The following is a 19,303-nucleotide window of genomic DNA, read 5'->3' as shown; positions in this document are numbered from 1 at the left end:
TGCTAAGTATGACTGTTCTCACAGTGCTAAATAAAATAACTACAGGTTGGGCATGGTGGCTCATACCTGTAATCCCAGCATTTTGGGAGGCCGAGATGGGCGGATCATCTGAGATCAGGAGTTCGAGACCAGCCTGGCCAACATGGTGAAACCTCATCTCTACTAAAAACACAAAAAATTAGTTTTGTATTTTTATATAAAATACTTTGTGCCATGGGTGTGGTGGCAGCTGTCTGTTATCTCAGCTACTTGGGAAACTGAGGCAGGAGAATCGCTTGAACCCAGGAGGCAGAAGTTGCAGTGAGCTGAAATTGCACCACTATACACCAGCCTGGGCAACAGGATGAGACTCTGTCTAAAAAATAATAATAAAATAAATAGAAAACTACAAAAGGCAAATCCTTTATAAGACCCTTTCCTAGCTTGCTCTTGAAAGCCACCTCTTTCTTCATTCACAGTCACGTTTAGAAAAACTCAATTTCCTAAGCCTGAATCTATCTTTCTTTTTCTTTTCTTTTCTTTTTTTGATGGAGTCCTTCTCTGTCACCCAAGCTAGAATGTAGTGGTGCGATCTTGGTCACTGCAACCTCCACCTCCCAGGTTCGAGAAATTCTCCTGCCTCAGCCTCCCTAGCAGATGGGATTACAGGCGCCTGCCACCACGACCGGCTAATTTTTATTTTTATTTTTTATTTTTAGTAAAGATGGGGGTTTTTACCACGTTGGCCAGGCTGGTTTCGAATTCCTGACCTCAGGTGATAGGCTCACCTCGGCCTCCAAAGTGTTGGGATTACAGGCGTGAGCCACTGCACCCAGTCCATCTTTCTTTCTTCACACTGTAAGTTTATTGGACAAAATGCCACAATTGTGCATTTCTCTGACTCAGAGCTGTGCAATGCTATAGAAGTCAGGAGCTTCAAAAGACTATGTTGAAATGGACATCAGCATTCCAAGGTCAAAGCTTCCTCACTCATCAAACTTGTCGATGGATAATTACTGTTTGAAATGCTTGTGCAAGCACACACTCAAAACAACTTCTTAGGATAAACAAAATTTCTCATTGCCAGTATCAAGTAAATCACATTAATGAAGATGTTAATTTTCCTAAAGGCAAAATAATCCACATAGAGTCTACTGCCTTGAAATGCAAATCCATATTCCTACTTCCAAGCTGAGACACAAAGAAAATAGGCACATTGCATTTTCCAGATATGGCTGTAGCAATATTTCTAGTCCCTAACATTCTTTCACAATCTTGACATTCCTCATCCAGAAGTTAAATTTCTTTCCATTCTCCTTGAACCTGGTAAGGTTTTGACCATCCTGATGAATAGAATATGTCATAAGTGACATTGATCTCTGAGACCAGGTTATGAAAGCAGATACAGCTGCTACCTGGCTTTCTCTTGGAACATTCACTATTAGAACCCAGCCACTAGGTAGGGCACGGTGGCCTATGCCTATAATCCCAGCACTTTGGGAGGCTGAGGTGAGCAGATCATCTGAGGTCAGGAGTTGGAGACCAGCCTGGCCAACATGATGAAACCACATCTCTACTAAAAATACAAAAAAATAGCTGGGCATGGTGGTGCACACCTGTAATCCCAGCTACTCCGGAGGCTGAGGTACAAGAATCGCTTGAACCCAGGAGATGGAGGTTGCAGTGAGGCAAGACCATGCCACTGCACTCCAACCTGGACAATCAAGTGAGACTCTGTCAAAAAAAAAAAAAAAAAATCTAGCCACTATGTTGTGAGAAAGCCCATATCACTTGGAGAGGCCATATTGCAGGTGTTTAAGCCAACAGCCTCAATTAATGTCTAAACTAGCATCAACCACCAATGTTCCTGAGGAATTAAGCCTTCCCAGATTTCTACGACACTGCTTTACTCAAAAGTTATCTCCCTATCTCTCGAAGATATTCAACAACTCCTCAGTAAGACTTTTTGCTTACTTTTCAAGAAGAATCATTGACTTCCTTTTCCTTCACCAAATTTAACTCCTTCTCCACGAGCACAACAGCAAGCACCCTGCCTTCATTCCATCCCATTGCTCCTCCTGTCCTTTTCAATCTACCATCTAAGTTCTACTCTTTCTTCAAGCTCCACAAATCACACCTCTTTAAATAAGACTCATCTTGGATTTCCAGCCTTCACTCAACTCTCTCTTCCCTGAACTTCTGGAATTTCCCCTAGGATAGCAACTTGAAAGTGAACTTGAGCTACTGAGTATTTCTACTTAAGTTTTATGAATGTGACTACAGTCAGATCAAGTCAAACATATAAAAATCTTCCAGCCTTTATACATATGCCGTTATGTGTTTTGAATCCTTTTCTGCAACTCATCACACACCCTTCAATTCTATGCTTAAATGTCACTTCCTCAGGAAAGTCTTACTTCATCTTTCAATCTAGCTTAGGTCTACAAAACAAAATCAATAAAGGCATAACAAAATATCAACAAAAACTATCATAATTGAAACAAGCAAAATGCCTTTTTCAAACCAATGCTCCTTTGAAGATCATCTGGCTGACTCAGAATTACTTAGCTTTCTCTCTTTTTTGACAAGTTAGACATTCTGTTTGGTTAGAATGGGCAAATGTCCGTTAAGAAAATAACATCTAAAATTCAACCTGAAATTGATCTCTGAGTGATGCTGCAGTGTTGACCCCATTATACATGTGAGTGATGTTTGTGGTGGGTGGGGGAGCGCCAAAGGAAAAGGCTATATAATCTGTCTTGGTCTACGAAAGGCAGACAGAAGGACAACAATGTAGGAGTTAAACTTGCAGAGAAATAGAGATTTTAGTAGGAATATGGAATTAGGGAAAGGGATGCCTCTCAGAAAATAAGTCTGGAGGAATCTGCATGGCTATGAGGAGAATATCTGTTTTCTGAGAGAACATGATAGAAGATTAATATTTATGTTTAATTCCATGTAGAGGGTGACTCCCAGCTGACATCTTGGCTTTAGCTATGCTGTACTTTGTCATCATTACTTACAGATTATGATTTTCAAAATATTTGAATAATGTGCTTTTCCTTAAAGTTTGTTTCTCCCACAGAACTGTAATCTTCCTAAGTGCAAGGTTCAGGTTTCTTTCATTCATTGTTATACAGGTTGAGAGTCCCCAATCTGAAAATCTGCAATCCAATATGTTCCCAAATCTGAAACTTTCTGAGCACTAACATGTCACCACAATTAGAAAATTCCTCACCTGATCTCTTGTGACAGGTTGCATATATTATTAAAAAATTGTATAAAATTACTTTCAGGCAATGTGTATAAGATGTATTGAAACATAAATGAATTTTGTGTTTAGACTTGGGTCCCAATCTCATTATGTATATGGGGATATTCCCAAATCCAAAAAAAAATAAAATTTCAAAAGGACTTCTGATCCCAAGAGATATGTAAAAGGGTTATTTAGCCTGTAATATCATCAATATCATCATCAAAACCAATTTCTCTTATACACTAGGTGTTCAGTAAATATTTGTTTGTGAAGAAATAATTATCTCAAGAGGACTGTATACATTTTAGGGCATAGAGTGTGGCTTATGATCTTTTCATCTCAATCTATCACAGTGCCACACAGAGTTAGGTTTTTAAAATGTTTACTCTTGATGAAAATTGCTGCCATTTATTGAGAAGTTACCATAGGCTACATGATTAAGTGTTTCATATGTTTGATCTAATCTGATAATCAAAACCACTGTTAGTTATAGGAACTATTCTTCCCATTTTCCAAATTAGGTAATGGAAATGCAGAAATGTTAAGTAAATTAATCTAAATCATGTAATCTGTAAATAATGGTATCAAGATTCTAACCCAAGCCTGTTTAAAACCTGTGCTTTTGTTTTGTCAAGTAGTGAACTAGTTTTCTTTGGAACTATTGTAATTCACTGGTGTTTGCTGAGCATGCCTCATTTTAAGCTGAATTTTTTTAAACCAGCATTATGAGAATGTTTATTTTGACAAATACATGCAGTATAATGAATGTCACCAGAAGTTTTAAAAAGTAGGTAAAAACAAATATGTTTACAAATTATCATAGAAACAGTACAAAAGAAGATTAAAATTCTCAGTGAGGAAAAAACAAAATGTGCCCAATCACATAAAGGCTCTTCCTTTGCAAGAAATGGGGATAAATCCGAAGACCCATTTTGGTTTTGCTGCTGAAAAATGTACTTAGAAAAAAATGTACTTAGATAAAGACTTAAATGTAAGACCTAATACCATAAAAACCCTAGAAGAAAACCTAGGTAATACCATTCAGGACATAGGCATGGGCAAGGACTTCATGTCTAAAACACCAAAAGCAACGGCAACAAAAGCCAAAATTGACAAATGGGATCTCATTAAACTAAAGAGCTCTGCACAGCAAAAGAAACTACCATCAGAGTGAACAGGCAACCTACAGAATGGGAGAAAATTTTTGCAATCTACTCATCTGACAAAGGGCTAATATCCAGAACCTACAAAGAACTCAAACAAACTTACAAGACAAAAACAAACAACCCCATCAAAAAGTGGGCTAAGGATATGAACAGATATTTCTCAAAAGAAGACATTTATACAGCCAACAGACACATGAAAAAATGCTCATCATCACTGGCCATCAGAGAAATGCAAATCAAAACCTCAATGAGATACCATCTCACACCAGTTAGAATGGCAATCATTAAAAAGTCAGGAAACAACAGGTGCTGGAGAGGATGTGGAGAAATAGGAACACTTTTACACTGTTGGTGGGATTGTAAACTAGTTCAACCGTTATGGAAAACAGTATGGCAATTCCTCAAGGATCTAGAACTAGAAGTACCATATGACCCAGCCATCCCATTACTGGGGATATACCCAAAGGATTATAAATCATGCTGCTATAAAGACACATGCACACGTATGTTTATTGCGGCACTATTCACAATAGCAAAGACTTGGAATCAACCCAAATGTCCATCAGTGACAGACTGGATTAAGAAAATGTGGCACATATACACCATGGAATACTATGCAGCCATAAAAAAGGATGAGTTTGTGTCCTTTGTAGGGACATGGATGCAGCTGGAAACCATCATTCTCAGCAAACTATCTCAAGAACAGAAAACCAAACACCGCATGTTCTCACTCATAGGAGGGAACTGAACAATGAGAACACTTGGACTCAGGAAGGGGAACATCACACACCGGGGCCTATCATGGGGGGGGGGAGGGATTGCGTTGGGAGTTATACCTGATGTAAATGACAAGTTGATGGGTGCTGACGAGTTGATGGGTGCAGCACACTAACATGGCACAAGTATACATATGTAACAAACCTGCATGTTATGCACATGTACCCTAGAACTTAAAGTATAATAATAATAATAATAATAAAGAAAAGAAAAAAATATACTTAGAAATAATGTACTTAGAAAAAAATGTACTTAGGAAAACCAGTTGCGGTCAAACGTTGTAAGCCCACTGCCTGTACCTGCCTATTTTTGATCTGAGAAAAGTTGATTACCACAGTGCAAGACAGAGCTGAAGATAGGACAACCAGGCATTCTCCATCCAAATTCCATCATCCTACATTAATCTTTAAGTAAAAGCAGAAGAAAAGCAAGCCCTTAGTGAGGTCTCAACTCTGTAGAGAAGTGACTGGATCTCCTCCATTGTAGTGCTCAAAATCGTTTATTTTTTGGCCAGCAGAAAAACTCTGCAGATCAACTGCCTTTAGCAAACGTCAGCTGCCTCGCAGCCTTCATGAGCAGAATCTGACACTGATCAACAGTCCTATCAGAAACTCAAGGTCTGTGTGATGTGGCAACTGTCGGCTATACCTGGAAGGCCCTTGAGAACATGAGAGGTAAAGGAAAGCACCAGGGTTTGCCCATTACTACATGTAATATAGAGATAAGGTCAGGGAAAGAGATGATTATGAAGCAAAACCAAATCACCTACTGCACAATTTGACTTATATCTGGCTCTGCTTGGTCATACAAGGTAGGTGGTGGGGTATGGGGCACATAACTACGTCCTGTGGAAGAGTTTGACCCTAATGTGTGCTCTATTTATACTAGTTGTGCACTTCTTTCTTTTAGCCAAGACTGACTTACAATGGGATTTGTACATGCAGATATTCAGAAAGATACAGAAATTAAAGTTAGAAGAAAGAAGAAGGAAAACCAACTCAACAAGCTAAAAGCAAAGGCATGTATCTAATAGGAACCTTGACTACACCTCATTGGAATCTCAATCCTTACATGAGATTTTCTATTTACAGTTGATAGCTCATGTAGCACACAAGAGCGGAACATTATTAAACTGAAATGAATGTCCTATATAGCTGTAAAGATTCCAGTTCTAGAAATAATCAGAGTAGTTTATAGGGGTTGTTAATAATAGGCCATAGCCAGGGAATACTATTAAGCGAAATGATATCTTTCTGGAATTTTGAAAGATATTTGGGATAAGAAACCTTCTTTAAAAGCTGTGTAAAATTATGCAAAAAATTTAAAACCTGATTGTAGAGAAATTGTTGTTGTCAGTGGGCGATTGAATACATAGTGGTAAAAAATATTTTATTCCTGATAATTAGTCCAAAAAAACGTAATTTTACCAGCATAGATAAAATCTTTCAATAGCTCAAAAGTTTCTACAGCTCTCTGTAATGCAAAATTATCTACCAGCAGGCAGAACCAGCACAGTCTGACTGACATGCGGCACTATAAACTGGTAATCGGATTAGAAGAATAGTAGTTCTGAATTAATTAACCCTTAAGTGGTTTTTTTTTTTTTTTAATTAGATTTTCAGTTTCCCGGTCTTTTAGTTGTCTTCATGATTATGGACTTTCAGCGCCACCCAGTGGAGAAACTCATACAATTTGGAATTCTTTAAAATAGTAACGTTCTTTAAAGTCTCATTATTTAATACATAACCTCATGAGCATCTGGATGAAATCTCATAATGGGAAAATTACTTTTTTTTTTTTCATTTTTTTCCTGCAGCCTAGGAAGCCAGTAGGACACTGTTTGGGCACTCTAGAGGAAACTCCTGAGTGCACTTCTGCAGGCAGCCATATGGTTAGAATCAGCGGGTTCACCCAGTGCCAGCTTACAACAACGGGCGTGTATATGAATAGCATGCAAGCAATCAGACTAGCTATAGGTTTCATATACTCCCTCTGTATAGGGTGCTTTTTACACCTTATGGAAAAGGTAAGTTAGACAAGAACTAATATTTTTCTCCCCAGTAAGGCAGCAGGACTGCCGTTAAAGTGATGTCAGAGTTTCCATTTCAGTTCCTTATTTTCAATGCTTTAGCCCTCTGCCGGAAACATTAACTCTATGAAAAAAATACATACTCACTTATATTGCATCTCAGGCCAGGAGAACATTCTTATTATTAAATAAATGGTCTTGAAAAGAAATTAGATTGAGCATCATAAAATTCTATTTTTAGGGGAGGTGGAACCAACACAGGGGAGAATGAGGGATTTTTTTTTTTTTTTTTTGGTAAACTGTAATGTGTTTTCTTTCAGATGTTTGGGAAGAAAACAGCAAGAGGAGTCAGGATATAGAAATTTTGCCCAACCTTGCTTAAAAGAGCATATCTAGTTATTCTGATTATTATAATGCTACGCAAGGAGTTTATTCTGTAAAAATCAGGTCAAAGCAGCATTCCCCAAACCTGCCCTCCTAAATAACACAAACAGGTAATTTAGGAAATATTTTTGAGTAAACAAGCAAATGCTCCCCTCACCCTGTCTGGTGGTACTCCAGCTCTCAGAGTCACGACTCAGGCAGATTGAGGTTTCTGTGGTATGGCCTCTCCCCATGTAGTCAGTCAGTACCTGTTACCATGATAAAAAAGCATGCCAGTCTTCCTTGTGGTCTGAAAAGTTCTAGTTCTGAGTACTCAATTCATTTGGATAAAACAGATTTTTTTAAGATTAAAAAAAAAAAAAACTCAGCTGTCTGATCAAGGCCATATTTTTCTTTTGTATGATCTGCATTCCCTGTGTAAAAAGGAGTTGGTAGTAACCTCAGATCTCTGCCTCAAAGGTTAAAAGAAAAGGACAAAGAAAACAAGGAGGAGGAAGAGAATGATAGGAAGAGGAGGAAGATGAGAGAAAAAAGAAAGAAAGCAAGAAAAAGAGAAAAAAGAAAAAGAAAGGAGAAAGGAAGGAAGGAAGGAAGGAAGGAAGGAAGGAAGGAAGGAAGGAAGGAAGGAAGGAAGGAAGGAAGAAAGAGAGAAAGAGAAAGAAAGAAAGAAAGAAAGAAAGAAAGAAAGAAAGAAAGAAAGAAAGAAAGAAAGAAAGAAAGAAAGAAAGAAAGAAAGAAAGAAAGAAAGAAGAAAGAACAGAAAGAAAAAGAAGAGAAAGAAAAGGAAGGAAGGAAGGAAGGAAGGAAGGAAGGAAGGAAGGAAGGAAGGGAGGGAGGGAGGGAGGGAGGGAGGGAGGGAGGGAGGGAAGGAAGGAAGGAAGGGAGGGAAAGAAAGAAGAAAAAGGAGAAAAGAAAAGGAAAGGAAAAGAAAGAGAAAGAAAGAAAAGAAAACATCTTAAGAATTTAATATTAGGTCAAAAAAAATTATGGTTTTGGCATAAAAACTCCCCTTTTAACTTCTGAAACCATTTTTTTTCTGGTTTGGAAAAGAAATAGAGCAGTTTTGTGATGCAAGGATTCATAGAGAAGGTTTTCTTGGTATTCTGGTTGGATTTATTTCAACTACTATTTAGAAAGAGAGAATATTTGTTATGTGTTTAAGTTGTTTTATAGTATTAGGATCATTCCATGAGAAGACTAAAGCGATTATAAGAATATTGTCTAACTTGCTGTCCATCCCCATCTCAATTTCACGAATACCAAAGTACCAGACGTAAATTTAAATTTCCTGAATTGTGAAGAAGGATGTTAGCCATGGTGTCATCTGTATTTTTTCCTTATGTCTCTGTATATCCTTGTAACCTCCGTGAGGCTTATAGATGCTTTACATTTTTAAAGTATATTATGTCTTTTTATATTATTTACTTCTCTCATCTTTCTAAGACATTAAGAACTACAAAATTTGGGGTCATAAGAATGAGGGCTATACAGGAAGATTAATTCAAGGCTTCAGATTCAGGGCAGGCAGTTTAGCACACAACACTTATTATCATCTCCCTGAACCTCAGACGTTATCAGTCTGCAAGAGAAATTTAATCCTGAACATAAATTGCATTTCCTAAAAAAACATAATCTTGCCTTAAGACACCCACCTCCCTGATTACAGGGAATGTCTGTGTTTACACATTTGTACAGAGCATGCTGACTGTATTAGTGTCCTAGGAAACAAACTGTGTGCTGCTTGCAGACCTGCTGCAAGCACTAAGGAGAGAAAGAAAAAGAAATTTTGAAATCAGACCCCCGATCTCCAACTCCTTTCAAATTCTTGAAGCACATTAGCTTTACTACTGCATGATGTACACGGTAGTATTTCTTCTAATGAAATCTGACTAAAAGTTTAAATGAGTTTAATGCATGAAATGTATAAATAAAATGTGGCCTTGATTAAATTTAGACGTGATACATAACTTAAATGGGTAGCCCAAGAATAGCATTGGTATCATGTGTCTAGACCTTTTCAGGCTTTGCAAAAGTAGTTTGGATTTTATCAGTTAGTGTAGAGCACTTTCTATCAGAGGCACAGTATATGTAAAAAGCTGAAATATGCAAAAGTACTGTAGAGAAAAGTGAGTGTAATTGAAAAGAAGTGACTGAGAAAATAACATATGATATTAATAGGTGACGGCGGAGTGGAATTTTGGTGTTGATTTGCAAAGAGCAATTTCCACAGGTAAAACATTCTATTTGCTGTTTCTTCTGGATTTATTTTCATGACTTTGGAAAAATATCTTAATTTCATGAAGCCTCAGTTTTCCCCAGTCGTGGATCCAGATGCCTCATTTGCCTGCTTTCTAGTTTGTTGGAAGGATTAGAATGAGAAGACAAATACAAAAGAATTTGAATTCTATACAGTTCTTACAAATCTAAGGCATTATCATTGTAATAATTTCAGCTATATATCGAATACACTAGCTTTTCAGTGTATTGAAAATACACAGTTGGCTTTTTTCTTAAGGATTTATCCAAACATTCTACAAGACCAAATCCATTACTCATATAAAACTCTTTGACCACATGACACAGAAAAGAGGCCTTTTCAGAAATGAACTTTTCAGTTAGTGTATTCGATATGTAACCCATTATTTGTAATAGGGAGGGCTAAGCCTATTGGGCATATTAAATGGATTTTAAAAACAGCTCTTGGGAAACTACATAAATTAGTAGTAAAATGTATGGTCTTTGAAGTCAGCCATCCTCAGCTTCAATCCTGCCTCTGCTACTTACTTGCTGTAAGTATCACAGCTGTACAATTGAGAATGTTACTATATCTTCATAAACTGCTTTTATATCATTTATTAAATGGAGATAAAAATACCTGCTTAATGGTTTTGCTGTGATAATTAAATAATATGATATGTGGTGAAGTTTTAACTCATCCCTTGCATTCAATAGTAGCTATTCCAAAAAATTCTACTTTTTTAGTGTTAAATATACATATATACACATATATATACATACACACACACACCACAAAAATACTAAAATATGCATTTCAAGGCAATCACACCCATAAATAAAAAGGAATATATTCTACTTCAAAAGGTCAAAGAGTTATTCCCTACTGACAGTTTAAAAATGGAAGACCGGTACTGAAGTCTCCCAAACTGAAGACAGAGAGGGGGATAAATGAAACATTGCAACATAAGGACAGTACAGGATGGAGTGGCAGAAGTTTCTCTTAAACCTCCTCAGGAGAAATGGTTGATGATTTTAGGCTAACCCACAGGCAAACTCTGTTTTTGTTTTGTTTTTATTTTTTCTGTTCTAAAGATTGCACAGTGCCACTCAGTTTTAGGCATCTAACAGAAAGAAACCAGGTGAGTTTGAGCCAATTTTGCCTTTCATTTTTCAACTTTGTTTATTACTTTACTTGAACCACAACATTCTGAGATCTCACAAGAAAATCTGTTTCTGTGACATTTTCAGCCTGATTTCCAAACCAGAGAAAGAGCTTCAGATAAACTTGGGCTCGTTTCAAAAAAGCATCTGAGATTCTGGATGTTTATTTGAAGCAATCTGGACTCCCCTGACCTTTAGAGATTCCCCCACCACCGATAAAGAGAGCCTACAATGAATTTACTGTTCAAGGGTCTAGTGCTTTAGTTTCTGAATGGATAAAAATCCCATTGGTTTCAGGGAAAGTTGTTTCCAAACACATTCAGTGGAATCAAGCCTTAAGCAGATATATCGATGCCCTCCATTTAGGAAAATATATCAACCAGTCAGTGCCCTAGTTCAGAAAACCTGTAATAGATTATGTATTCAATATGCTTTATGAGTTTGAGAAATATTCCTAGGTTGACACCAATAAGAAGAGGCTCTTGTTGAAGTAGGTGGAGGGTTTAATATTTCCTGGAGCACTATAGAAAAATTCAGACCGAACTGCTCTCTCCTATACAGAGCTTCCTTTAACATCAATGTGGAACTTTAGAAAGTATGCCAATCCTCCCCACGTTCTTGAACTTTTTCAAAAACTGAGTTCTGCCACTTTTGAAACGATGAACACTGAGAAATTGGATTTGAAACCACAGCATTAAATGCTTAAAATCCGATCCTTCTGTCAGGACCTGGGATAAATTAAACTGATGTACATTATTTTTAAAGAAAGGAAAAAAATATGGGAAGCAGGTTTTGAACCCTGAAGGCATAGAACAAAACAAGTTATGCAGGTGATACAAACCATCTTAGTTCATTCCTATAATGGCTTTCTACTTCCATATGGTGGCCCATACTGGAAGTAATTCTTAGGAAAACATGTTTGTATGTGATAAATAAAACATTATTTTAGAGGTTTCTGTTTTTATTTCCAGAGATTGCTATTTTTGTATTTGGGGCTCAGACTGCTGTTTAATTTCTTTTTTTTAACTTTGGTATTTGAGTTTATTTTTTCAAAGAGAGAGTGCTAGAGAATGTGTACAGATGATAAGGGTATAAGGTGAACAATTATCAAGTGTTTGCATCAGATGAATTCAGTGCAGCTGGATGATGTGTATTAGAATTTAATCAAAGCTTTAGGAATGTAAACATAAAATGGGTTGAGTTTCACTTTAGCATATTCCAAACTTGTTAATAAGTTATTTTACTAATACTGCATATATTTTATTAACATCTAACTCTCAAATAATAGCATTAGTCTAAAGATAAATACACAGTTAACAGTAAAAGCCTCTAGTTTATTAATTTTGGTTGTTGTCAGTGGAATAATTTAATTTCATAATAGGTGCAAAATTGATTGAAAGCTTCCCAATTTAGAGAACTCTTGAAAAAATGAATTTCTTGATAATGATTCAAGCAGTAATAAGAAAAGCTCAAATATCAGAAGAGACCCACCATAGATAACCATCATTCAAGTATTTTAAAAATCTAACAATATAAGTTCACTACACATATTTCTGCCAAAGAGCATGGCTTTTTTCTCTGTTATAGATCATTCTGGTATAAAGTATAAACTTGTTTTCAGATCCTGGATATTTGCAAAGCAGGAATGAGAAGAAAGAGGATGTCTATCAAATTTTCACTTTTGAAAAAGTTGCATGTGTACGTATATACCTATATTATTACTATAGACAGCATCATTTGTCAGTCACATTATAATTACTTAAATGGACTTTGAGATTTACTGTGGATTTTTTAATATCTTCAGAAATTTCACTTAAAAAATTTGCTATTTTGTTTAATAAAATAATTAAAATGAATTATCTGCATATATTAGATTTTTAAAAGTAAAAAGACATTGCAGAATAAGACATAAGTGTCCCCGTAGACTACAGAATATTTAGAACTAGGTGCATTTAAATTGAAGTGGAGACATTAAAGAGTAACTTGGAAAAAAATGGGTAAAATAGAATTAATGGAATATATAAATATTTGAGACAATGAAATACACAAAAGTTAAAATAATACTTTATCCGTTTCACACAGAACTTTTATATTTTCTCAAAAATACTCTTGGAACAAGGCCCAAATATCAGAGGTGGAACAAACGAATGCTTACCGGCAAACAACAAACTAGCGTAGGCTGCGAAGCTGCCACACCCATGTAACCCCTTGTTTCTGTTTGCATTCCAAACTGTTCCATTTCATTTTATAGCATCAAAAGTGAGCAGAAAACATATTCCTGAATCAATTAACACAACATGCAACCTTTTTTTTTTAACCTCTGATCTTAAACAGTGCCTATGAACTAAAGGAAAAGTCATGCAGCTTTCTGGTGAATTTGATCTCTGCAGTCACCAATTAGTTCTAATCATTCAAGATCTCATATCCTTAGTTTTATGATTTGGATCATAAAGTGCCTAAGTGTTTTATTTCACATTACTTCATTGATTTGGACCTGAGATTCAAGGGAAAGCTAAGGAATACTGCAAATCTCAAGTTTGTAAACACTCATGTAAAAATCAGGTAGTTCCTAAAAGAGGATGTTTTATGGAATTTTTTTTTTAAGTCATCTGGACTCTCCATTTTCGTATATATTAAGCAGCTCAAAGGGCATGCTCTTTTGAGAACGACTTAATGATTTGTACTTCCTTCCTTTCTCCCGCAAATAACTGAGAGGAGTTTTAATCAATTTTTGTTAACATATTTATTTTTTACAAAATTATTTTTAAGTTTTCAATTTTGCAAAATATTACATACATTGAATTTTTTTAAAAGTGTGCTAAACTACAAGCAAATGGATTCTCAAAATGTTTTCTCACATATGTGACATCAAAGTGGAGTTTATATATTGTGAGATTCCTTGATAGGATATGACTAATATCCATCTGTCATTATTCATTGTATGCCAGAGTTTTCTGATAATTTATTATATTTAGAGAGTATATGTTTCAAACTATAGTACCTCTAAAATCATGTGATAACAGATTTTTATTATTTAAAGAGTTTACAACAAGATAGTTAATGTATCAATAACATTGTTATAATTTTTCTCACAAGAAATTTTTCAAAAAAATTGTTTTTGTGAAAGCATTTAAAGAATTCAGTCTTCATCTCAAATTATTTTTGCTCTATTAAATTTTATTAAGGAAAAAGGCAGGTGAATCATTGCAACTGGTACTTCAGCCTTGAATAGATGGAAATTTATCCCACGTATTCACAAAGGGCCACTTTGTACTACAGTAACACCTTACTAAGTGGGTGTCATTGGCTGTCAGCTGAAAGGAAGAAGTGTTTTTGTCCTGTTGTAATTTTTGTTCAAAAGGGACTCAAAATACTTTCCAAACTCATCACTACCTTCAACTTGAAATTGAACTACCCTGGAGAAATTTCAAGGGCCGTCAATCATTTCATGGCAGCTACACAGCTGATGGGGAAACAACGTATTTTTGGCAACCATGGAGAAACCTTTTTCATACCAAAAACACAGTGGTGTCTTTGATCTCACAGAGGGAGGGCAAGACTTGTTGGCTTTTTTCTTAAGGATTTATCCAAAAATCTACAGGACCAAATTCATTACTCATACAAAATTCTTTGACCACATGACACAGAAAAGAGACCTTTGCAGAAACATTCAATAGGGAATTTTCCCTCTAGTCCTAAAGTTTGCAAAATCCCTGATAAATTTCTTACTGGAATTCAATCTTAACCAACATTTATTTTCATTGGGTAACCCGCATGCTACCTTCCAATGGAAGCTTTGCTTTATTGTTCTGTTAATGGTGCCCATTTAATTGATATATATATACACACACACACACACACAAACACACACACAGACACACAAACCATTCACCAGTTCTTTTCTGCAATTGGTAAAAAAAAAATAAAAACAAGTTTCTAAGAAATCAAGAATGCCTAAAAAATTAAGACTGCACTTTTAAAAATCAGGTCTTAATTTATCCATTATTTATTGACAATTGAATAGGAGGATTAAAATCTTTCTAAATTACTGATTTTTGAAATATGATTTTCATTCTTTTAACTATCAATTATTATAATAAAAGTTGCAAACAAAACAGACACTGGAAAATTGTTATATGTAGCTGCAATTCTTCATGAACTTGGTCTTTGTTTAACTTAACTCTGGATCCCATAGAATGAAAATGAAATAAAATTTCTAGAGCATGTATTATGTGCCTAAAATCCTGCTGGGAGCTTTACTTTTTCATCTAATTTAATCATATGATAATCCTGTGGATGTTGTGGTAGACTATTGTATTTTTCCCGTCATCCTCTGCTTTTTCCTATGAGGTGATGATAACTTCCTCCATGTGAGGCTTGGGTGTGTGACTTCCTCCTGCTTATTTAAAGGTCAGTGAGAGTGATACATGACTCATTTAAACAAACCCTTTCAGAGCTACTGTATAATTGGTTCCTGCATCTCTCTTCTCCCTCTGCCATAAGACCAACACATCCCAGAAGGGGTGGCTTCTTCTGCCAGGAGGAAGAAAACGGGGAGCAGAACTTTAGCTGAACTGAAAAGGATCTGCAATCCAAGCAAGAAATGGACCTTTGTTGTTGTAAGCCTCTCAGATTTTGGCAACATTTTTGACCACAAACACCTTAACAGAACACAGGTAAGTAACATTAATACTCACTTTACAGAGGACAGCATTAAGGATCAGAGGAACAAAGTAAGTTGCCCAAAGTAGCACAGTTAGTAAACTAGACAGCAAGGAAATGAATGCAGGTGTCTGGCTCCATCTCCCATGTTCGATCTCACAGTATTTCAGGAAGTCAAAATGCATGACAACTCATTATCTGAAAGATTCCTCATTTGTATAATTCAACTAAATATCAAACAGAATTATCCATTATTCCACTGATTCACACAGTTTTTCCTTGGTAGGACTGTACAAATGCTAGACCACTAGTTTGAAAAACTTCTTTGTTCTGTCATCTATTCTATTCTATTCTATTCTATTCTATTCTATTCTATTCTCTGTTATTTACTCATCATCTGTTTATATTTCTTCCAAGGTTAATATACATACTTTCATTATTTTTAATATTCGAATCTTAACTCCATACTTGGGTACAAATCCGTACTCTCCCACTTATTTGCTATATTACCATGAACAAGTCACAACCTCTGTAAGCCTCAGTTCTTGGCATATATAATATGTGATAATAATATCTATTCACATGCTTTCTTTGATAATCAATAATACATGAAAAACTGTTCTCATAGCAGGCATCTAACAAATATTAACTTTCTTTTCCTAGTATCCTATCCCTTCTGTTAAGTGAGGTAACATCTCTAAAAGAAATTGCAGAGTCATGGATAACCAGTTCCACAAAATAGTCAAACAACACTCTTGAAATCAACACAGAGAAAAAAAATATGCTTCACCTTTCACCTTGATTTTCCTCAGTTTATATATTAATATATCATTTTGTTCCTTTTTGTTTTGGGGACAGGGTGTCACTCTGTCACCCAGACTGGACAGTGCACAGTGGTATCATCTCAGCTCACTTCTCCTTGACCTGGGCTTAAGTGATCTTCCCACGTCAACATCCTGAGTAGTTGGGACTACAGGTGCACACCACCACACCCAGCTAATTTTCGTATTTTTTTTAGTGACTGGGTTTCACCATGGTGCTCAAGCTGGTCTCAAATTCTGAGGCTCAAGTGATCTGCCTGCCTGGGCCTCCCAAAGTGCTGAGATTACAAGTGTGAGCCACTGAGCCTGGCCTCAGTTTATACAGTTTTCCTTTAGTTTCCTCAAAAGAGGCAAGCTTGTTTTATTTTGTCTTGTTTTTCTAAAGGACTTTGTATATTGTTTTATAAAATCAGTAACTTTGGATATATATGTATGTATTTTTGTTTGTTTTTTGAGATGGAGTCTCATTCTGTCACCCAGGCTGGAGTGCAGTGGTACAATGTCGGCTCACTGCCACCTCCACCTTTTGAATTCAAGTGATTCTGCTGTCTCAGTCTCCTGAGTAGGTGGGACTACAGGCCCCTGCCACCACGCCTGGCTAAATTTTTTGTATTTATTTTATTTTTTAGTACAGGCAGGGTTTCACCATATTGGCCAGACCTGTCTCGAACTCCTGACCTCAAGTGATCTGCCTGCCTCGACCTCCCAAAGTGCTGGGCTTACAGGCATGAGCCACCACGCCTGGCCCTTTGGGAATATTTACTTTTCTTGTATCTGTTCAATCAAAAGCATCAGGTCTTCTATACTGAATTTCTCTTGTATTATTATGTTTCTATTCTAACACACCCTGTAACATTAACTATAAAATATTACAAAGTTTTAGCTACAACCATGTTTTAATCTAATTATCAACCAGAATTGAGAGGTAATATCTGTGTGCACTTTTAGCATGTTAAAGTATAATATCAGGGTGGCAGATCCAGTCTTTATTTAACATGAAGTTATTTTTCTTTACATTAAATTTTGGTATCACTCATTATGTCTTGAGTCACTTCAACAAACTTCTAATTTTATGAAAACCACAGAAAGAAAGGTAGTAGACTTGAAGTTCAAAGACTGGATCAAGGTTGGATTTTATTAATTTTTCCTTCTATTAAGTAGATAAAACAATCTATCTTCATAATATGCAATGTACTTTTGAGGTTCAAATGAGAAAACAATAGAAAAACTTTAAACTAGAAGATTAATATTACAGTATTATGAATGCTTTTATTGTACCTAAAATAAAAAGTACACAGCATTTTATTCCTATATTCTTTGTCATCTCAGTAGTTCAGTAAACTTCAATGTAATATTTTAAGCAAATTTTATATGAAAACCAATATTAAAATATATTTACTTATCCTTTTATATATGCATGAGGTATATACTTTTTAATTTGTAAGAAAATAAATTATTTTCTGCATTTGTTTAAATCATTTTGTTAATAGATTAGCACAGGTATTACTTAATGATTCTGACTTACATGGAGAGATAAAGTTTTTTTATAAAATTAGGGTGTTTTAAAATATAATAAGGCAATAGCATATTATGACTTGTAGTTGTAAATCTCACAAAAAAAAAAAACAGCTCCACTGACACTTTACCTTGTGGTTCAGTTTTACCTTTTCATTTTAAGATGTTCATATTATGTTCAATTTCCTCTTCCATCCTCCTTTCGAGTTTAGTGTCCAGGTTATTTTCATTTCTGTAACTCATCACTATTCATTAGGAATTATTAGGGGTAGTATTTTCTGCTTAAACAAATGTGTAACAAATTTAAAACCAAAGAAGCTGATCATGAAGTAATCCTAGAAGAAAACATGGCTTCCAGATTTTCCACAGACTGCACAATAAATTAGGTTGAAGACAGAAAGACTTTTACAGGGAAACTCAACAACACATGTAGAAAACATAGATTTTCGCCTGGGTGCTCATGTTTCTAGACTGTATTTCCTCTAATGCTAATATATTTGATTCAACCTGAGTACTTTTGGCAAATGGTAAATAACTGGGTACCAAATGCCTACCTATTGCCTCTTTATAAATTATTAGACATTGTTCACTCATCCCTGCATTGTCTTATAAATTTTCACTCATTCTCATACCTAAAACAACATATAATCACATCTCCTTAGTTGTTGTTTTTCTTAACGATTTAACCTAGTGGTTTCAAATATAAACTCACCAGCAAGAAAAAAGGAAAAAGTACTCTTGCTAGCATTTTAGCATTTGTTAGAATCTACTGTGTTGGAAATTACCCTTTAATTATTACAGAACCTTGACTATGTTGTTGTTTGAAATGAATGCAACGGAGTTCAGAGTCTTGATTAACCATGCTATCTGTCCATGGTCTTTGAAAGATGGCATATTTTCAAATATCCCAGACTGGCTCACAATGCTGTCATATGTCACATTGGATTACCTTTGCCAGCTTGTGTTATGTTACATCAAGGATGTGACTAACATTAACCACATGTAATACAGCAGAGCAGTGCTATCCGCCAGGGAAATTTCAAAATGGCACAGTTTTAGAAACCAGAATTTTAGACATTTCTGGTCATTAAGAGAAAAAAAGCCATATTTAAATTGTTTTAAAAGAGATTTCTATTTTTTTCATTTTCACTTTCAAAGGAGCTGGCAGTTATAGGCAAAGCATAACTTGCCCTACTCAGTATTGCAAATAAAAGGAGCTATAATATCAAAGCAATGTAGATTAGAAATATTCAAGTGAAACTTAAATATAAGTACTTTAGAAAAAAACATTCAGTTGAAATTTTGCAAATTAAGT

The 19,303-nt window shown here is 35.6% G+C and overlaps 1 long non-coding RNA gene across 1 annotated transcript in view; it reads right to left on the bottom strand.

Moving 5' to 3' along the window:
* Nucleotides 1–7,639: 7,639 nt before the first annotated feature.
* The window catches only part of LOC126931327 (uncharacterized), a 69,631-nt gene continuing 57,967 nt past the window's right edge, over nt 7,640–19,303 (bottom strand). Inside the window, exon 3 of the long non-coding RNA XR_007717834.1 lies at nt 7,640–7,839. This is a non-coding gene — a long non-coding RNA (uncharacterized LOC126931327). The remainder of the gene's footprint in view (nt 7,840–19,303) is intronic.

The sequence above is a fragment of the Macaca thibetana genome, chromosome 11 (genome assembly GCF_024542745.1).
Source record: "Macaca thibetana thibetana isolate TM-01 chromosome 11, ASM2454274v1, whole genome shotgun sequence".
NCBI lineage: Eukaryota > Metazoa > Chordata > Mammalia > Primates > Cercopithecidae > Macaca > Macaca thibetana.
Note: the sequence above shows the minus strand (reverse complement) of the source record. Positions and strands in the feature narration are given on the sequence as shown.